This window comes from Macaca fascicularis, chromosome 5, assembly GCF_037993035.2.
Source record: "Macaca fascicularis isolate 582-1 chromosome 5, T2T-MFA8v1.1".
Taxonomy (NCBI): Eukaryota; Metazoa; Chordata; class Mammalia; order Primates; family Cercopithecidae; genus Macaca; species Macaca fascicularis.
The window spans coordinates 55,877,782-55,895,590 of NC_088379.1; the positions used below are offsets into that span (position 1 = coordinate 55,877,782).

The following is a 17,809-nucleotide window of genomic DNA, read 5'->3' on the forward strand; positions in this document are numbered from 1 at the left end:
CTGTAGAGAGGCAGAAAGTTGAGGTCCAGCATCAGTTTTGCAACTCCATAGCAGTTCTGGTGAGAGTTTGGAAGGAAACAATATTGAAGAACATATACTAGTATAAATAATGTTTGGAAAATTTCCAGGAATTGTAATGGTCTTTGATACTTCCAAGTTTTTTAACTCAAAGAATGAAAAATTAGCTAACACTGTCGTTAAACATGCATAAGCTCAAGCTTTCCAAATTTTTAAGTGTCTAATCACCATTTAAACATAAGCTGCTTGTCTTATATTTTTAGAGGCATCCAGACAGTCCAAGGCCCATGCTTCACTTTAGGAAATTGAATGAATGTCACTGTAACAGGACATGTCCACGCAGTAATGGTCTCCCTGCTGCTAGATAACATCTGAAGCAAATCCACTGATGAGAAATAAATGGGGAAGCAAAGCAGAGTGTATTTTCAGAGCCAGAAACACTGACCCTTTCAAGGCACTCGATCATTCTGACTTTGTTTCTATTTATCAGGAAGTGAGTGTTGAAGAATGAATCATGTTAGTTCAATAGATGCTGGCAGGATCAATAGATGCTTTTGCATCATACTGTTACTTGATGCTTGCTGCCAGAGAGGCTGCCTTATAAAGCAGAACCATGGCCAGAACAGCACTCCTGCCACTGAGAAGCAGTCTGCTCTGGGTGGATCAACTATTTTACATTTGAGATCAATTTTTATTCATCTTCGTTTCTGATCCTATCTCTGGTTGAAGAAATAAGGCTCAGCAATTTGGGATCACCTAGCCAGCAGAATCAGCTGTCACTATACTAGTAGGAGAGTTTCATATATAAGCTGACACTTTGCTCCTTCAAAGGAATGATTCTTATTGTGCTTTATCAAAGAGTGAGTGACTCTGTTTATGCATTAATTGCCAGGACTTAATGCACTGTGACTCAAGTGTTCATCTCTACCTCATGGAGTCACTGACTTCATGCTGATTGGAGGTCCAGCCAAGAAAACTAAATTCTTGCTTCAGTATTATTTTGTTAAGTAAAATTTGGAGTGCATTTTTCCAGTTCCCACTTCATTCACTTTGAAATCTTAGTAAAAAGGAAGGAAATACATTTCCTTTTCCCCTACAGTGTTGAGCTCTGGCTTTAGAATAGACCTACAGCCTTGTAACATAACTTCAAATATCTCAAACATACACCTACAACCTTGTCATATAACTTTAAATATCTCAAACACACAAAGCACAAACACTCCCCAAATCTTAGGGGTTGAGGAGAGAGAAAGACTTCAAAAGAAGTACTTAGAGCAAAACATTTATGTTTAACTGGCTCACTAGGTGTTCCTATTTCCTTTCTCCATGCCACTTTCTACTGTGCAGTCAGTATTTACCTTGTTCAGCCTCCTTGAAGCCAGATGTGACCAAATGACACAGTAGCAGCCAATGAGCTCTAAAGGGAATGTACTGGGGGTTTCTGGGGAGGTTTTGATTTCCTCATAAAAAGGACAGACATGGCTGTCATAGCTCCCTTTCCTCTTCTTCCTGCCTTGCACTTGAGTCTAGTACCTGGAGCTGCAGTAGACCTTTCTTGTGAGCATGTGGTGACAAACTGACACTTAAGAATGGCTGAGTGGGAGAAGTTTGATCTTCTAGTAACATTCTTGAGTCCCTGCACCAGCCATGGACTATCTATGGTCTATGAGAAAAAAATGAACCACAATTTGCTACCTACCTTCATGGAGCTCACAGTCTAGCAGGAGAGATAAACTGTAATAGAGTTTACCTCAGAGGATACAATAAGACACACTGCAATAAATTCTAATATTAGGTAAGCAGATGATACGGTGAGAGTTCATAGGAGTAGCAGCTTATTCAAACTTTTGCATTGAGGGAGGATTTCCTGGAAGAACTGAGACCTAAATAGGACTTCATTTGGCAAAATATTTGGGGAAGATAACTCTAAGCAGAAGGCAACATGTACAAAGGCCTAGAGGAGAGAAGGCATGATATCTTTGGGAAACAACCATAAAGAGATTGGTATGTATGGAGCTTAAAGTGGAGTTGAGTGAGATGAGGTTCAAGAGGTAAGTATAGCTATTATCATGGGTCTTGAAAGCTTATGCAATGCAAAATCAATCAAGGACCTTCAACAGTGAAGTGATAGAATCAAATATGCCACAGTGGCTGCAGCTGGGGAGAATGAATTAGAAGGGGAGAGTTTGCAGGCAGGGAAACCAGTCAGAGCTATGCTGTCCAATATCATAGCCACCAGCCACATGTGGCTACTGAGCTCTTCAAATGTGGCTGGTACAAATTGAGATTATTTAAAGTGGAAAATGCACATTGGATGTCAGAGACTTAGTGTAAACATAACAATGTAAAGTATATCATTCATTTATATATCTATAAGTTTACAGTGATCACATGTTGTAATGATGATATTTTGCATATGTTGGATTAAATAAAGTATATTTTTTAAACTAATTTTATCTCTTATGTTTGCTTTTTAATGTGGCTATTAGAAAATTTCAAATTACATACACAGTTTGTGTACAAGGCTGACATATTTCTATTGAATGATGGGTTACTTTGGCAATATATGTAAGATGATAAAGGCTTTAGTTAAGTTAAATGCAATTTGAGTGAAGTGGACTTACTTGAGGGTTATAAAGAATGAGGATAGGGCCTTTCTGCCCATAGATGCCACCGAAGAAGCATCATTAAAGTCTCCTTCACCCTGCTGTTATGTCTAAGTCAGAGTCTCCTAAAGAACCCGAACAGCTGAGGAAGCTCTTCATTGGAGGACTGAGCTTTGAAACAGCCGATGAGAGCCTGAGGAGCCATTTTGAGCAATGGGGAACACTCACGGACTGTGCAGTAATGAGAGATCCAAACACCAAGTGCTCAGGGGCTTTGGGTTTGTCACATATGCCACTGTGGAGGAGGTGGATGCAGCCATGGATGCAAGGCCACACAAGGTGGATGGAAGAGTCATGGAACCAAAGACAGCTGTCTCAAGAGAAGATTCTCAAAGACCAGGTGCCCACTTAACTGTAAAAAAAAGATTTATTGGTGGCATTAAAGAAGACAGTGAAGAACATCACATAAGAGATTTTTTGCACAGTATGGGAAAATTGAAGTGATTGAAATCATGACTGACCAAGGCAGTGGCAAGAAAAGGGGCTTTGCCTTTGTAACCTTTGATGACCATGACTCCGTGGATAAGACTGTCATTCAGAAATACCACACTGTGAATGGCCACAACTGTGAAGCTAGAAAAGCCCTGTCAAAGCAAGAGATGGTTAGTGCTTTCTCCAGTCAAAGAGGCAAAGTGGTTCTGGAAACTTTGGTGGTGGTCATGGAGGTGGTTTCGATGGGAATGACAACTTTGGTCATGGTAGAAACTTCAGTGGTCATGGTGGCTTTGGTGGCAGTCATGGTAGTGGTAGATATGGTGGCAGTGTGGATGGCTATAATGGATTTGATAATGATGGAAGCAATTTTGGAGGTGGTGGAAGCTACAATTATTTTGGCAATTACAACAATCAGTCTTCAAATTTTGGACCCAAGAAGGGAGGAAACTTTGGAGGCAGAAGCTCTGGCCCCTATGGTGGTGGAGGCCAATACTTTGCCCAACCAGGAAACCAAGATGGCTATGGTGGTTCCAGTAACAGTAGTAGCTATGGCAGTGGCAGAAGATTTTAATTGGGAAACAAGGCTTAACAGGAGAGCAGAGTCAGAGAAGTGACAGGGAAGCTACAGGTTACAACAGATTTGTGAACTTAGCCAAGCACAGTGGTGGCAGGGCCTAGCTGCTACAAAGAAGACATGTTTTAGACAAATACTCATGTGTATGGGCAAAAAACTCGGGGATTGTATTTGTGACTAATTGTATAACGGGTTATTTTAGTTTCTGTTCTGTGGAAAGTGTAAGGCATTCCAACAAAGGGTTTTAATGTAGATTTTTTTTTTGCATCCATGCTGTTGATTGCTAAATGTAATAGTCTGATTGTGACACTGAATAAATGTCTTTTAAGAGAAAAAAAAAAAAGAATGAGGATAGTTAGTTTATGTTGATGGTTATATGAGAAGACAGAGTGAGTAAAAAGAGTTAAGGATGGCTCCCAGGTGTCTGACTTGGGCAATTGAGTGGATATCAGTGATTTCCAATAATAAAACAAGAAAATAGCAGGGGGAGCGGGTTTGAGAGGAAGCTATTGAGCTCAGTTTTGGATAATTGAGTTTGAAGTCCTCAATACTCAGTTTGAAAAATTGGATAGGCAGGTGTGCATATGTATCTAAAGTTCAGGAGACAGAGTTGGTGAATTTACACATACAGACATCATCAGACTGCAAGTGGCATTTAAAGCCTTGAGTACAATTGAGAGTACCCAGAGAGAGTAGGCTGTAGTGGCAAGAGGACTGAAGAACAATCATAATAAACATATAGACTTCATAGCTATTAAGCAAATACCAACACTTACTCTAAGGTAGTGTTTTCCATATTGTGTTTTCCAGAACACTAGTCTCACAAGATATTCCTAAGAAGAAATCTTTCTGTGACTGGGAAGAATATTGCCCACTAGAGGTTACAACACACACTAACATATTCACATAGCTACAGTTCTGAGAAGTCCCTGTAGCAAAGACACCTTTTTAACCAGGCATTTTAAAAATCATATATAACTACAGAAATCTTCTTCTCCTCCAATAATACTGGTTAATTTCTTAGGAAATACACTCAAGGAACACACTTTGTGAAGTGTTTTTTCTTTGGTAATCCAGTTCATCAGTGGGACAAAAATCAAATAGAATATATGATTTTATTAAATTTATGGCCTTTAATTTAATTAAATATATGGCCTTTAGGGCAGATTTATAAAGAAATTACATGTCATTTCTGTCAAATAGATATATTTTCCATGTCTAGTTTCCTCTATGCAAGTTTAAGCATACTTTGGGGCATTTCAGTGCTTTCTAGAATTTTAAATGATTGGATTAAAATAAATACCTGATTTTCTCTGAGTAACTTACTAAGAATGCCAAAGAACTATTGTAAGTTCATAACAATAACTAATTCTTGTTTTAAGTTTGAATATGAGGTATCTAATGGTCTAATAAAATATTATCTCATGGAAATAAAGTTTGAAGGACAAAAATACTTTTTCCAAGGCATCTATTAAAATTTAGGAGAGGCACAAAGTTAGCTGGGCTTTTTGTTTCTTATAAACTGCTTATTCAGTTGAAAAATGTACAAGCTACCATAATTTACATTACTTATGGTGCCTCTGGTGTGTTGATTCAAAAAGTGAGTTGGGTGATAACACACCTTATAAGAGGCAGCAGATGGCATAATAATTTCCATTGCTTAGCAGCTAATACGTTATCCGCCATGGGCAATGTCTAGATTTCTATGCTAATGTAGAGTACTAGAACATTTAACAAAAGGAAGCCCCAACTCTCACAGTCAAGAGACTAGGTATAAGAGGCAGGTGTTACAAAATAGTAAAGGGCCATATCTAATAAACAAAAGGATTCAGACTAAAATTTTAAGTTTTCTTCAGATTGAAGGTATCTTGAAATGCCACAGTTTTTAAAGCCACTTTAGAACCTGAGTCATGTTATCAGTTTGTACTTACACAGTCAATTTTACAGAAGAGGTTAAATAAATTGGATCTTACTTTTCCTCCGAAAATTTCCACATGCTAGATGAGGAGTTATGGGAGAAAGGGTGACATAATGGGAAAAGCACCGGACAATGAATACCTGCTTCTCAAACTCACTAGCTGATTATCTTTACTAGATACTTAATTTCACATAGCCTCTACTTCCACACTGGTAAATCAATAGAATTAGTAGCTCTACCCACTTCACAGGGTCGTTGTCAACACCAAAAGCAAACAACAGATTTTACTAGAATGTAAGCTCCATGAAGGCAGATATTTTTGTCTTTTTTGGTTCACTGCTGTGCCCCTAAAACCTAGAAGAGTACCTGGCACATAGTAATCACTCAGTGAATGCTATAAAAATGAGTATTATAAATATGTAATATATTATATGTAAGGTATTATTATTATTCGCTAAACCAGTGAAGACAAACAAAGTAGAGAGTGACTCGTTCAAGTTATTTACTAAGTCAGAAAGAATTTAAGACTGGATTTCAAAGCAGATCTCTTGACATTTTATCAATTTGGTCATTCAACAAAATTTTGACGGTATGTGCCATAGAGCATACTATGTGCCAGGCATGGTATAAATGCTGGATATACAGTGGTAAAAAAAAAGTATACATAAGAGTCAAACATGGGATATAGACATTAAACAAATAAACACAAAAATAAATGCACACAAATAAATTGTAATAAGAAAGGAAGGAAGAAAGAAGAAAGGAATGAAGACAGAAGACAGGAAGAAGAACCTCTGAGGCAAAAACAACAGGATAAAGTTTCCTTAACTTACATGTAGACTAAATGTTTAAGCTAAAATTTACCCAAAAAACTTTTCACTCTTTTGATAAGATGTGTTTTTTTAGAGTGTTCATTTGTTTTTATACATATCAGTATTTCCAACTATTTCATATCAGTATTTCTACCAAATTAGGAGAAACTTAACAATATCATCTAGAATTAACCATCCAAGACAGATCTATTAAAATAAAAAATTAGAAAAACAATCACAGCATTAATCACTCACCCTTGTTATTTTAGTTCTCACGGCTAGACGCTTAATGGTGTTTGCTGATCTTAATATTAAAATTGGGCCATCAATTTCAAAACATACCTTCAAAATTATCTACTGTAGTTAAGTCAGGTTTATACTGTGCTTTACTTTTAGTAGGCAGTGAAAGGGTTTTATTGTGTTAAATTTTCTTCTTTAGGATGTTGAGGGTTAAAACTACAGTATACCTAAACATTATCTTCCCATGGGAATGTATATTTGTTAAATGATTAGCTTTCTCATTGAAAAAAGATTTCTTCCAAGCTAAAGACACATAATGAAGGCTATGATTTGTTATTTCTTTGAATTCTCAATGAATCCATTAAGATGACTTGACAAGTCTACCTGCTTTTAATGGTTAATTTAGGCTTTTAATCTACCCAAAATTGGTTTTTACCTTGCAAGGCAGTATCAGGAGAAGAGCAAGAGTTGAAATCAACCGTTTCTTTTTAAATGAACACAAAGAATGAGAACATTGTATTTTAAATTAAGGAACAACTGTCGGTAAATATGCTTTTCTAGCCTGAGATGGTTGACAGCTAGAATTTTAAGGTCAGGTATTGCCAATTGATAACTTTTTTAAACTTTAAAAAATAACAATAAAGGCAGATGCATTTTGCTGAAGAATTTAAGAGGAAAAAAATAAATTTATATAACAAGACTACTGGAGATAGAAAAAAATGAATTTAAATACTGTTTAGAAAAAAGTGTGACGGATTTTCTTTTAATCATTTTAAAGTGATAAGCCTTCAAAAGCTTTCTGCTTATAAATTAATTTGTTATCCTAAGGAAAGGTAGCTTATAGCCTTAACTTTTCCCCAGAATTATAAATTTATTTTTAAATCAACTTTATTGAGGTATAATTTACCTAAAATAAAATGTATTCACTTCATACATACGGACAGCTCTTCTATAACTTAGCTAGTATTTCTAGAACTTACAGTGCTATTCAAATCCCCACAATTAGGAAAAAAAAGACCTGGGAGAAAATGGGTTTAGAAAACCAATAGTCAGATACTATGCCATTCACACACACACACACACACACACACACACAAAGATATTGCCTAATATTACCTAATAAAATGGTAGCATACTTGAACAACTGTAAACCAACTCTAACAAACATCTGTAGAACACTCTACTCAACAACAGCAGAATACCTATTCTTCTCAAGTGCATAGGGAACATTCTTTTGGATGGACCATAAGCTAGACTATAGCACAAGCCTCAACCAATTCAAAAGGATTAAAATTATACAAAGTATATTCTCCACCTACCACAATTGAATGAAATTATAAATCAATAACAAGTAAATTTAGGAAGTTAACAAATATGCAGAAATTAATTAGCACACTAATATTAATAAATAGTGTGTCAAATAAGAAAGTACAAGGAACATTGGAAAATACTTTGAGATTAATGGAAATGAATATACAACCTACCAAACCTTATGGGATGCAGATAAAGCAGTGCTTGAAGAAAAACTTATGGTTTTAAATGCCTACATTAAAAAAGAAAAAATATATCAAATCAATAACCTAACCTCCCACCTTAAGACACTAGAAAAAGCAAAGTTTTTTTTACCACTTCATGACAAAAAACATTTAACAAACTAAGAATACAAGGACAGTTCCTCAACACTTTTATAAAAAGTATCTACAAAAACACCCAACTAACATCATACTTAATGGTAAAAAAATGTGAATGCTTTACTTACAAGACCAGAAACAAAATGAGAATGTTACCACTTGGTACTTCTATTCAGTATTGTTCTGGATGTTCTGGCCAGGGAAATTAAGAAAGAAAATGAAATAAAAAGCATCCAGTTTGCCAAGGAAGACGTAAAACTATGTCTAATCACAGATGACATGATCTTGCATACAGAAAATCTTATGATATCCACACACAAAAAAAACTGTTTAAGGTAATAAGTTCAACGAGGTTGCTGGATATAAGCTCAATAAACAAAATCAACTCTAATCCTACACACTACCAATGAACAACCCAAAAATGAAGTTGAGAAAACAATTTTATTTATAATATCATCAAAAAAAGAAACTATTTATGGATAAACCTAACAAAAGTACAAGACTTGTATACTGAAAACTATTACACATCATTGAAGAAAGTAGAGAAGACCTAAGTCAATGGAAAACCATCCATGCTCATGAATAGAAAGACTTAATATTGCTAAGATGGCAATTCTCCACAAATTGACCTAAAAATCCAATTCAATTCCTATTAAAACCCCAGCTGGCTCTTTGCAGATGTTGATAAACTAATTCTACAATTCGCATGGAAATGTAAAAGACAAAAAATAGCCAAAACAATCTTAAGATGAACAAAGAGGAATCACACTTTCTGATTTCAAAACTTACTATAAAACAACAGTAATCAGGACAGTTTGGTAAAAACCCTCACATTTACAGTCACTTGATTTTCAACAAAGTTGCTAAGTCTGTTACAAATAGGGATTCAAAAACAAACAAAAACAAAATTGCTAAGACAATTCAATGGAGGTTTCCACCATTATATGTTGTTTTCAACAAATAGTGCAAGGACAACTGGATATCCACATACAAAAGAATGAAGTTGGACCTCACATAATATAAATAATTAACTAAAATTAGATCAAATATCTAAATGTAAGAGCCAAAACTATAACACACTTAGAAGAAAACATAGGCTTTAATTTTCATTACTTTGGAGTAAGTAAGAGTTTCTTGGATAAGACACTGAAAACACAGGCAACAAAAGAAAAAAAATAGATAAAACAGACATCATCTAAAGTAAAAACTTTTGTGTTTCAAAGACACCATCAAGAAAGTGAAAAGCCATATTAACTCTTATAATCCATGAACAGGGGATATTTTTCCATTTATTTGCGTCTTCAGTTTCTTTCATGAATGTTTTATAGTTTTCAGTATACAGATCTTTTACCTCCTTGGTTAAATTTCTTCCTTTTTTAATATTTTGCCATATTTGCTTTATATGAACCATTTCAAAGAAAGTTATAGACATGACACTACTTAACCATGCATCTCCTAAGAATGTGATTCCATATAAGCTTAATACCATTGTCCCACTTAAAATGCTTCCCTAATTTAACATGAGATAATATCTCATTGTAGTTTTGATTTGCATTTCTCTAATGACCAGTGATGATGAGCTTTTTTTCATCTGTTTGTTGGCCACATAAATGTCTTGTTTTGGGAAGTGTCTGTTCATATCCTTTGCCCACTTTTTGATGGTTTGTTTTTCTTCTACATTTGTTTAGGTTTCTTGTAGATTCTGGATATTAGTCCTTTGTCAGATGGATAGATTGCAAAAACGTTCTCCCATTCTGTAGGTTGCCTGTTCACTCTGACAATCGTTTCTTTTGTTGTGCAGAAGCTCTTTGTTTAATTACATCTCTTCTGTCAATTTTGGCTTTTGTTGCCATTGCTTTTGATGTTTTAGTCATGATATCTCTGCCCATGCCTATGTCCTGAATGGTATTGCCTAGGTTTTCTTCTAAGGTTTTTATAATTTTAAGTCTTACATTTAAGCCTTTAATCCATCTTGAGTTAATTTTTGTATAAGGTGTAAGGAAGGGGTCCAGTTTCAGTTTTCTGCATATGGCTAGCCAGTTTTCCCAACACCATTTATTAAATAAGGAATCCTTTCCCCATTGCTTGTGTATGTCAGATTTGTCAAAGATCATATGGTTGCAGATGTGTGGCATTATTTCTGCAGCCTCTCTTCTGTTCCATTGATCTATATATCTGTTTGGGTACCAGTACCATGCTGTTTTGATTACTGTAGCCTTGTAGTACAGTTTGGAGTCAGGTAGCATGATGTCTCCAGCTTTGTTCTTTTTGCTTAGGATTGTCTTGACTATGCAGTCTCTTTTTTAGTTCCATATGAAATTTAAAGTAGTTTTTTTCTAATCCAGTGAAGAAAGTCAGTGGTAGTTTGATGGGGATAGCATTGAATCTGTGAATTACCTTTATGATATTGATTCTTCTTATCCATGAGAATGGAATTTTTTCCATTTGTTTGTATCCTCTGTTACATCCTTGAGCAGTGGTTTGTAGTTCTCCTTGAAGAGGTCCTTCACATCCCTTGTAAGTTGTATTCCTAGGTATTTTATTCTCTTTGTAGCAATTGTGAATGGGAGTTCACTCATGATTTGGCTCTCTGTTTGTCTACTATTGATGTATAGGAATGCTTGTGATTTTTGCACTTTGATTTTATATGCTGAGACTTTGCTGAAGTTGCTTATCAGCTTAAGGAGATTTTGGGCTGAGACAATGGGGTTTTCTAAATATACAATCATGGTCGTCTGCAAACAGGGACAATTTGACTTCCTCTCTTTCTATTTGAATACCTTTTATTTCTTTCTGCCTGATGGACCTGGCCGGAACTTACAATATTATATTGAATAGGAGTGGTGAGAAGGGGCATCCTTGTCTTTTGCCGGTTTTCAAAGGGAATGTTTCCAGCTTTTTCCCATTCAGTATGATATTGGCTGTGGGTTTGTCATAAATAGCTCTTATTATTTTAAGATACTATTATTTTAAGATATAATATTATTTAAGATATAATATTAAGATAATATTATATTAAGATACTATTATTTTAAGATATTATTTTAAGATCAATTCCTAGTTTATTGAGAGTTTTTAGCATGAAGTGGTGTTGAATTTTATCAAAGGCCTTTTCTGCATCTATGAGATAATCATGTGGTTTTTGTCATTGGTTTTGTTTATGTGATGGATTATGTTTATTGATTTGCGTACATTGAACCAGCCCTGCATCCCAGGGATGGAGCTGGCTTGATTGTGGTGGATAAGCTTTTTGATGTGCTGCTGGATTCAGTTTGCCAGCACTTTATTGAGGATTTTCGCATCAATGTTCATCAGGGATATTGGCCTGAAATTTTCTTTTTTGTTGTTGTTGTGTCTCTGCCAGGTTTTGGTATCAGGATGATGCTGCCTTCATCAAATGAGCTAGGGAGGAGTCCCTCTTTTTCTATTCTTTGAAATAGTTTCAGAAGACATGGTACTAGCTCCTCTTTGTACCTCTGGTAGAATTCGGCTGTGAATCCATCTGGTCCTGGGCTTTTTTTGGTTGGTAGGCTACTAATTACTGCCTCAATTTCAGAACCTGTTATTGGACTATTCAGGGGTTCAACTTCTTCCTGGTTTAGTCTTGGGAGGGTGTGTGTGTCCAGGAATTTATCCATTTCTTCTAGATTTTCTAGTTTATTTGCAGAGAGGTGTTTATAATATTCTCTAAATGGATTTTTATTTTTAAGTCATTCTTTCTTTTTTTAATTTTATTTTTAAGTTCCAGGGTACATGTGCAGGATGAGAAGCTTTGTGTGTCATGGTGGTTTGCTCCACCTATCAATCCATCACCTAAGAATTAAACCCAGCATGTATTAACTATTTTTCCAGATGCCGCCCCTCCCTCTTGCCCCCCACCCCCAGACAGGCCCCAAGTGAGTGTTGTTTCCCTTTCTGTGTCCATGTGTTCTCATTGTTCACTCCCACTATAAGTGAGAACATGTGGTATTTGGCCATCTGTTCCTGCGTTAGGAAAACCCAGTTTTCAATAAGGGAGAAGGATTTGAATAGACACTTTACAAAAGGAGATAAAAGAATAGCTATTATGCCTGAAAAAAATGTTCAACATCATTAGTCATCAGGGAAATGCAAATTAAAACCACAATAATATACCACTATATACCCACCAGAATAGCTAAAATAAAAAAGATGAAAAATTCCAACTGTTCCTGAAGATCTGGAGCAATTTCAACTTTTATATATTGTCGGTAGGAGTATAAAATGGTATGACCACTTTTGAAACCTATTTGGTTGTTTCTTATGAAATTGAACATATACCTACCCAGTGGTTCCACTCATATTTAAGAAAAATGAAAGCAAATGTCCACAAAAAGGTTAGTACATGTTCACAGAAGTTTTGTTTATAATAGCTGAAAGCTGGAAATAACACAAATACCCATCAACAGGTGAATGGATAAATATGTTTGGTATATCCATACAATGAAATATTTCTCAGCAATAAAGAACAAATGACCTATTGAAACAATCAAAAACATAGATGAATTTCAAAAACATTACTCTAAACAAAAGAAGCCAGACATAAAACATATGCATTACACTATATATGATCCATTTGTATGAAATTATAGAGCAGGAAGAAGCACAGTAACAGGAAGAAAACCTATTGTTGCCTTAGGCTGAGGGCAAGAATCACTGCAAAGTACACAAGTGAACTTCTCGGGGTGATGGAAATGTTCTGCATCTTGATTTCATGGTTCACATGGACATAAACTTTTGCCTTACTCTGAACTATATAGTCAGTTCTACTATAAAACTTGTTTTTGAGAATGCAAATTTGTTACAACATGATAGGTAACAATTTTAACACAGCCTGAATTTTAATCTTGTTTATGCATGATTTTGTCCACTAAAAACACTAGATGAATGCAGAAAATTGCACTCACCTGAACCAAGCCATAAACATATACCCTGCCATTCTTTGTCCTGCTGTTGTCATACATTATAATTCAAACTCTTATAAACCCCACCATACACTGTTAGTACATTTGCTCTTCAAAGGTTTTTTGTTGTTGTTGTTTTTGTTTTTTGTTTGTTTGTTTGGTTTTTTTAGAAATGGTAAAAATGAGAAAAACACATTTTGTGTTTTCCCACATATTACCATTTCTGGCACTCTTCATTCATGTGCATAGAAATGAGTTTGTACCTGGTATAATTTTTCCCTTCTAGAGTAACTTTAACATTTCTTGTACTTCAGGTCTGCTTAACTTATAGTCCGTATTTTCTTTTGTTCAAAAGGCTTTATTTTGCTCTCATTTTTAAAGGAGATTTTCACTCAACAAAGAATCCTAAATTAGCTTTTGTAAAAGCACGTTAAAGTTTTCATCCTATTGCTTTCTTTAGACTTAGGCTTGCATTATTTCAAACACAAAGTTCTTGCATCGTGGCTTGCATTATATCTAACACAAAATCAGTATGAATTCTTATCATGGTACCCTTGTATTTAATTGTTTTCTCTGGCTGCTTTTAAGAATTTCACTTTGTCACTGGTTCTCAATAATTTCAATATGATGTGCCTTAGAATGCATTTCCTTTCAGTTATTCTGCTTGGAGTCTGTTGATTTTCTTTGATTTAAGAATCAGTTTTCATCTTATTTGAAAAATATAAGTCATTATTCCTTCAAATACATATTCCAGCTCCTCTCCTCTGATCTTTTCAGGAACTCCAATTACACATATGTTGGATCACTTGGAATGTTCCTCAGGTTACTGAGGATGTGTTCTTCTTCTTATTATTTTCTTTCTGTAACTCAGTTTGGATAGTTTCTATTACAGTATCTTCAAGTTTGCTCTTCTTTTCATCTGCCATACCTAATCAGCTGATAATTTTATCAGGTGAATTTTCATGCAGATATGACATCTTTCAGCTCTAGAAGTTTCCTTGTTTGTTTTTAATACCATCGATTTCTGTCCTCATTATGCTCAAGTTTTCCTTTAAATATTTGGACACATTTATAATTGTTCTGATGCATCTATTTCATTCATCTCTGTAATTTGACTCACTTTCTGCTGATGGATTTTCTTATTTGCATTTTCCTGCTTCTTCGCATGTCTTACTTGTATTAGATGCCATACACTATAAACACTACATTCTTAAGATTTTTGAATTTTGTTTTCTTCACTTAGATAGGTGAATTTGGCTAGCAGGTAAGTTTTTTGCCAATCATCTTGATCCTTTTGGGGTTGTTTTTGAACTTTGTTAGTAGTATTCTAAGGAGTTTTACTCTACAACTTGTTAAGCTTATTTTAAGGCACAACCCTGGGGTACATACTGGATTCCCAGGATTTTCAGTGAGGTCCTGTGACTCTGGTGATTGAAACTCAAATGTCTCTCAGCTACATTTAAGCTGTAGGAGTTGTTCAACTTACCATCCTCCAGTAATTGCCATTTGTCTGGCCTTGTGGCATTTCACGGTTTGCACGTGCACCTTAGTATACAGCAAAACACTCAATGAAACTCCTGTGCAGATTCCTAGAGCTTCTCTGAATGGCTCCTCCAACCCTGGAGCTGTGCCCCAAAAACTGAAGCAGCTACAGCTTTCCCAAAGTCTGCTCTCAGTCTCTTCCATAAAGAGACTGCCATGCTTTCCTTGGTTTCTGATTCCTGTGCTGTTCTGGAAAGGGACTCCAGGCAGAATACTAGGGCTTTTGTGGAACTCACCTCATTTGTTTCTATTCATTGAGACTGCACTCCTGCACTGCATGTTTTCCAATATCAGAAAATAGTTGTTTCACATGCATTGTCCAGTTTTCTACTTGTTCACAGGTAAAGGACAAGTTCGGTATAAGTTACTTCATTACAGACAGAAGTAGAAGCCAGAATATTTTTTAAAATCTAATTTGAGCTTATTATGTGTTGAGGCTCTTATAATTGCCATAGTATTTATGATACTACATTCATTTAATTAATATAAAGCTATTTCATTTACATTACCTGATTTAGTCCTTAAAACACAGTGAGCCAAAGGTGACCTTTCTTATGATCATTTTATAGTCAAAAAGATTGAGGTTCACAGAGGCAAGTGAATGCTCAAGTGAGGCTCACAGAGGCAAGTGAATGCCTTACACACCTTGTAAGGCTTGGAGTTAGGAGTATGATGTTCAGCATAAACTACTAATGCTAAAACTTGTCTCCTGGCTTCCTTTTCCTTAGATCTCTGGTTTCGTCCACTACTCCCAAACTCTTATCTATCCATCCTTCCTTTCTGTTTCTCCCTCAGGTTTTAATTATCTTTTGCCTTAGATTTTAATCATCATCTTTGTTGTCTTAGCATGGCCAAACATTTTTAAAGAAGTAACTCATTCTTTAACTTTATTCTTTGAAAACCCCTATCTTTAATTCACTGCCATATTTTTTAATATGAATTTCAAGCAACATGCTATTATCAATCTATATCATACCATAACCAACACATTCCAGAACCTTATAGACCTCTAAAGCTACACACTCTCCAGCCAGCCCCTACATTGTCAGGATTCATGCTTTTTTTTTTTTTTTTTTTTGGAAACACAGTCTCAACCTGTCGCCCAGGCTGGAGTGTAACAGCATGATCTTGGCTCACTGCAACCTCCACCTTCCGTGTTCAAACAATTCTCCTGCCTCAGCCTCCAGAGTAGCTGGGATTACAGGTGCCTGCCACCATGCCCAATTATTTTTTGTATTTTTAGTAAAGATGGGGTTTCACCATGTTGGCCAGGCTGGTCTCGAACTCCTGACCTCAAGTGATCCGCCTGCCTTGGCCTCCCAAAGTGCTGGGATTACAGGCATGAGCCACTGCACCTGGCCTGGTTATGCTTAATCCATTTGTATCATCTTTCCTCCTTTGTCACCCACTTCCCCTAAATTACTTTGACCTATGAAGCTACAGCAATCTTCTCAGAATTTTCCCTAGTCCAAATGAAAATTAAAGATTAAAAAATTGGCCGGGCGCGGTGGCTCAAGCCTGTAATCCTAGCACTTTGGGAGGCCGAGACGGGCGGATCACGAGGTCAGGAGATCGAGACCATCCTGGCTAACACGGTGAAACCCCGTCTCTACTAAAAATACAAAAAATTAGCCGGGCGAGGTGGCGGGCGCCTGTAGTCCCAGCTACACGGGAGGCTGAGGCAGGAGAATGGCGTAAACCCGGGAGGCGGAGCTTGCAGTGAGCTGAGATCCGGCCACTGCACTCCAGCCCGGGTGACAGAGCGAGACTCCGTCTCAACAAAAAAAAAAAAAAAAAGATTAAAAAATTAAAATATAAAGGAAGAGGAAAATTTTAAAACTAAACAGAATTAAACTTAAACTAAAAGTAAACCAGCTCCTCAGTTAGTATGACAACATAATAGATTTAAATTATAGCTTTCTTTTTTTTTTTTTTTTTTTTTTTTTTGAGATGGAGTTTCACTCTTGTTGCCCAGGCTGGAGTAAAATGGTGTGATCTCGGCTCACTGCAACCTCTGCCTCCCAGGTTCAAGCAATTCTGCCTCCGCCTCCCAAGTTGCTGTGATTACAGGCATGCGCCATCATGTCTGGCTAATTTTGTATTTTTAGTAGAGATGGGGTTTCTCCATGTTGATCAGGCTGTTCTTGAACTCCCGACCTCAGGTCATCCGCCCGCCTTGGCCTCCCAAATTTCAATCAGTCTCATACAGGGACAACCAACAATAACTTGGGAAGATTGTAAGATTCAGCAAATTACCTTGTACCTTAAGGTACAGGAGGCAAAAGTGTTTGAATCTTCCATGACACTTCTGACCAACAGTGTGATTGTGTGGAGCATTATACTGAGGAAAAAACAACCCTGAGACCTCATAGAAATCAGTGGGAAAGGCTTCTGTGATTCACATCGTCTGTCATGTGCCTGATGGAGATGGGGAATGGTAAGAATCTGTGCCATAAATTTGCAGACTGTATTCTAGCTAAGAGCAGTAATATTTAAATTGCATAATGTGTCAGAAATAACATATTAAAACCTTATAGACTGGACTTTACCAAATACTGGGATTTAAATATAAAGAGGAGGTAGGGTAAAAATCAGCTGAGTATCCTAACCAACCTGACGGGATTCTTCATTACATTGGATAATGCAAACGGAATTAATCCCTCCCCCGGGAAGACAGTAACTTGTTGGGAGTCAGAAAGCAACAGATTTCTTTCATCTCTAAGTCTTTTTATTTTTAAGAAGTTATTTGGCCGGGCGCGGTGGCTCAAGCCTGTAATCCCAGCACTTTGGGAGGCCGAGACGGGCGGATCACGAGGTCAGGAGATCGAGACCATCCTGGCTAACACGGTGAAACCCCGTCTCTACTAAAAAATACAAAAAACTAGCCGGGCGAGGTGGCAGGCGCCTGTAGTCCCAGCTGCTCGGGAGGCTGAGGCAGGAGAATGGCGTGAACCCGGGAGGCGGAGCTTGCAGTGAGCTGAGGTCCGGCCACTGCACTCCAGCCTGGGCGGCAGAGCGAGACTCCGTCTCAAAAAAAAAAAAAAAAAAAAA

The 17,809-nt window shown here is 36.6% G+C and overlaps 1 pseudogene; it reads left to right on the forward strand.

Annotated features, from left to right (window-relative positions):
• Positions 1-2,730: 2,730 nt before the first annotated feature.
• Positions 2,731-3,690, forward strand: LOC102121371 (heterogeneous nuclear ribonucleoprotein A1-like; annotated as a pseudogene).
• The last annotated feature ends 14,119 nt before the right edge of the window (positions 3,691-17,809 follow it).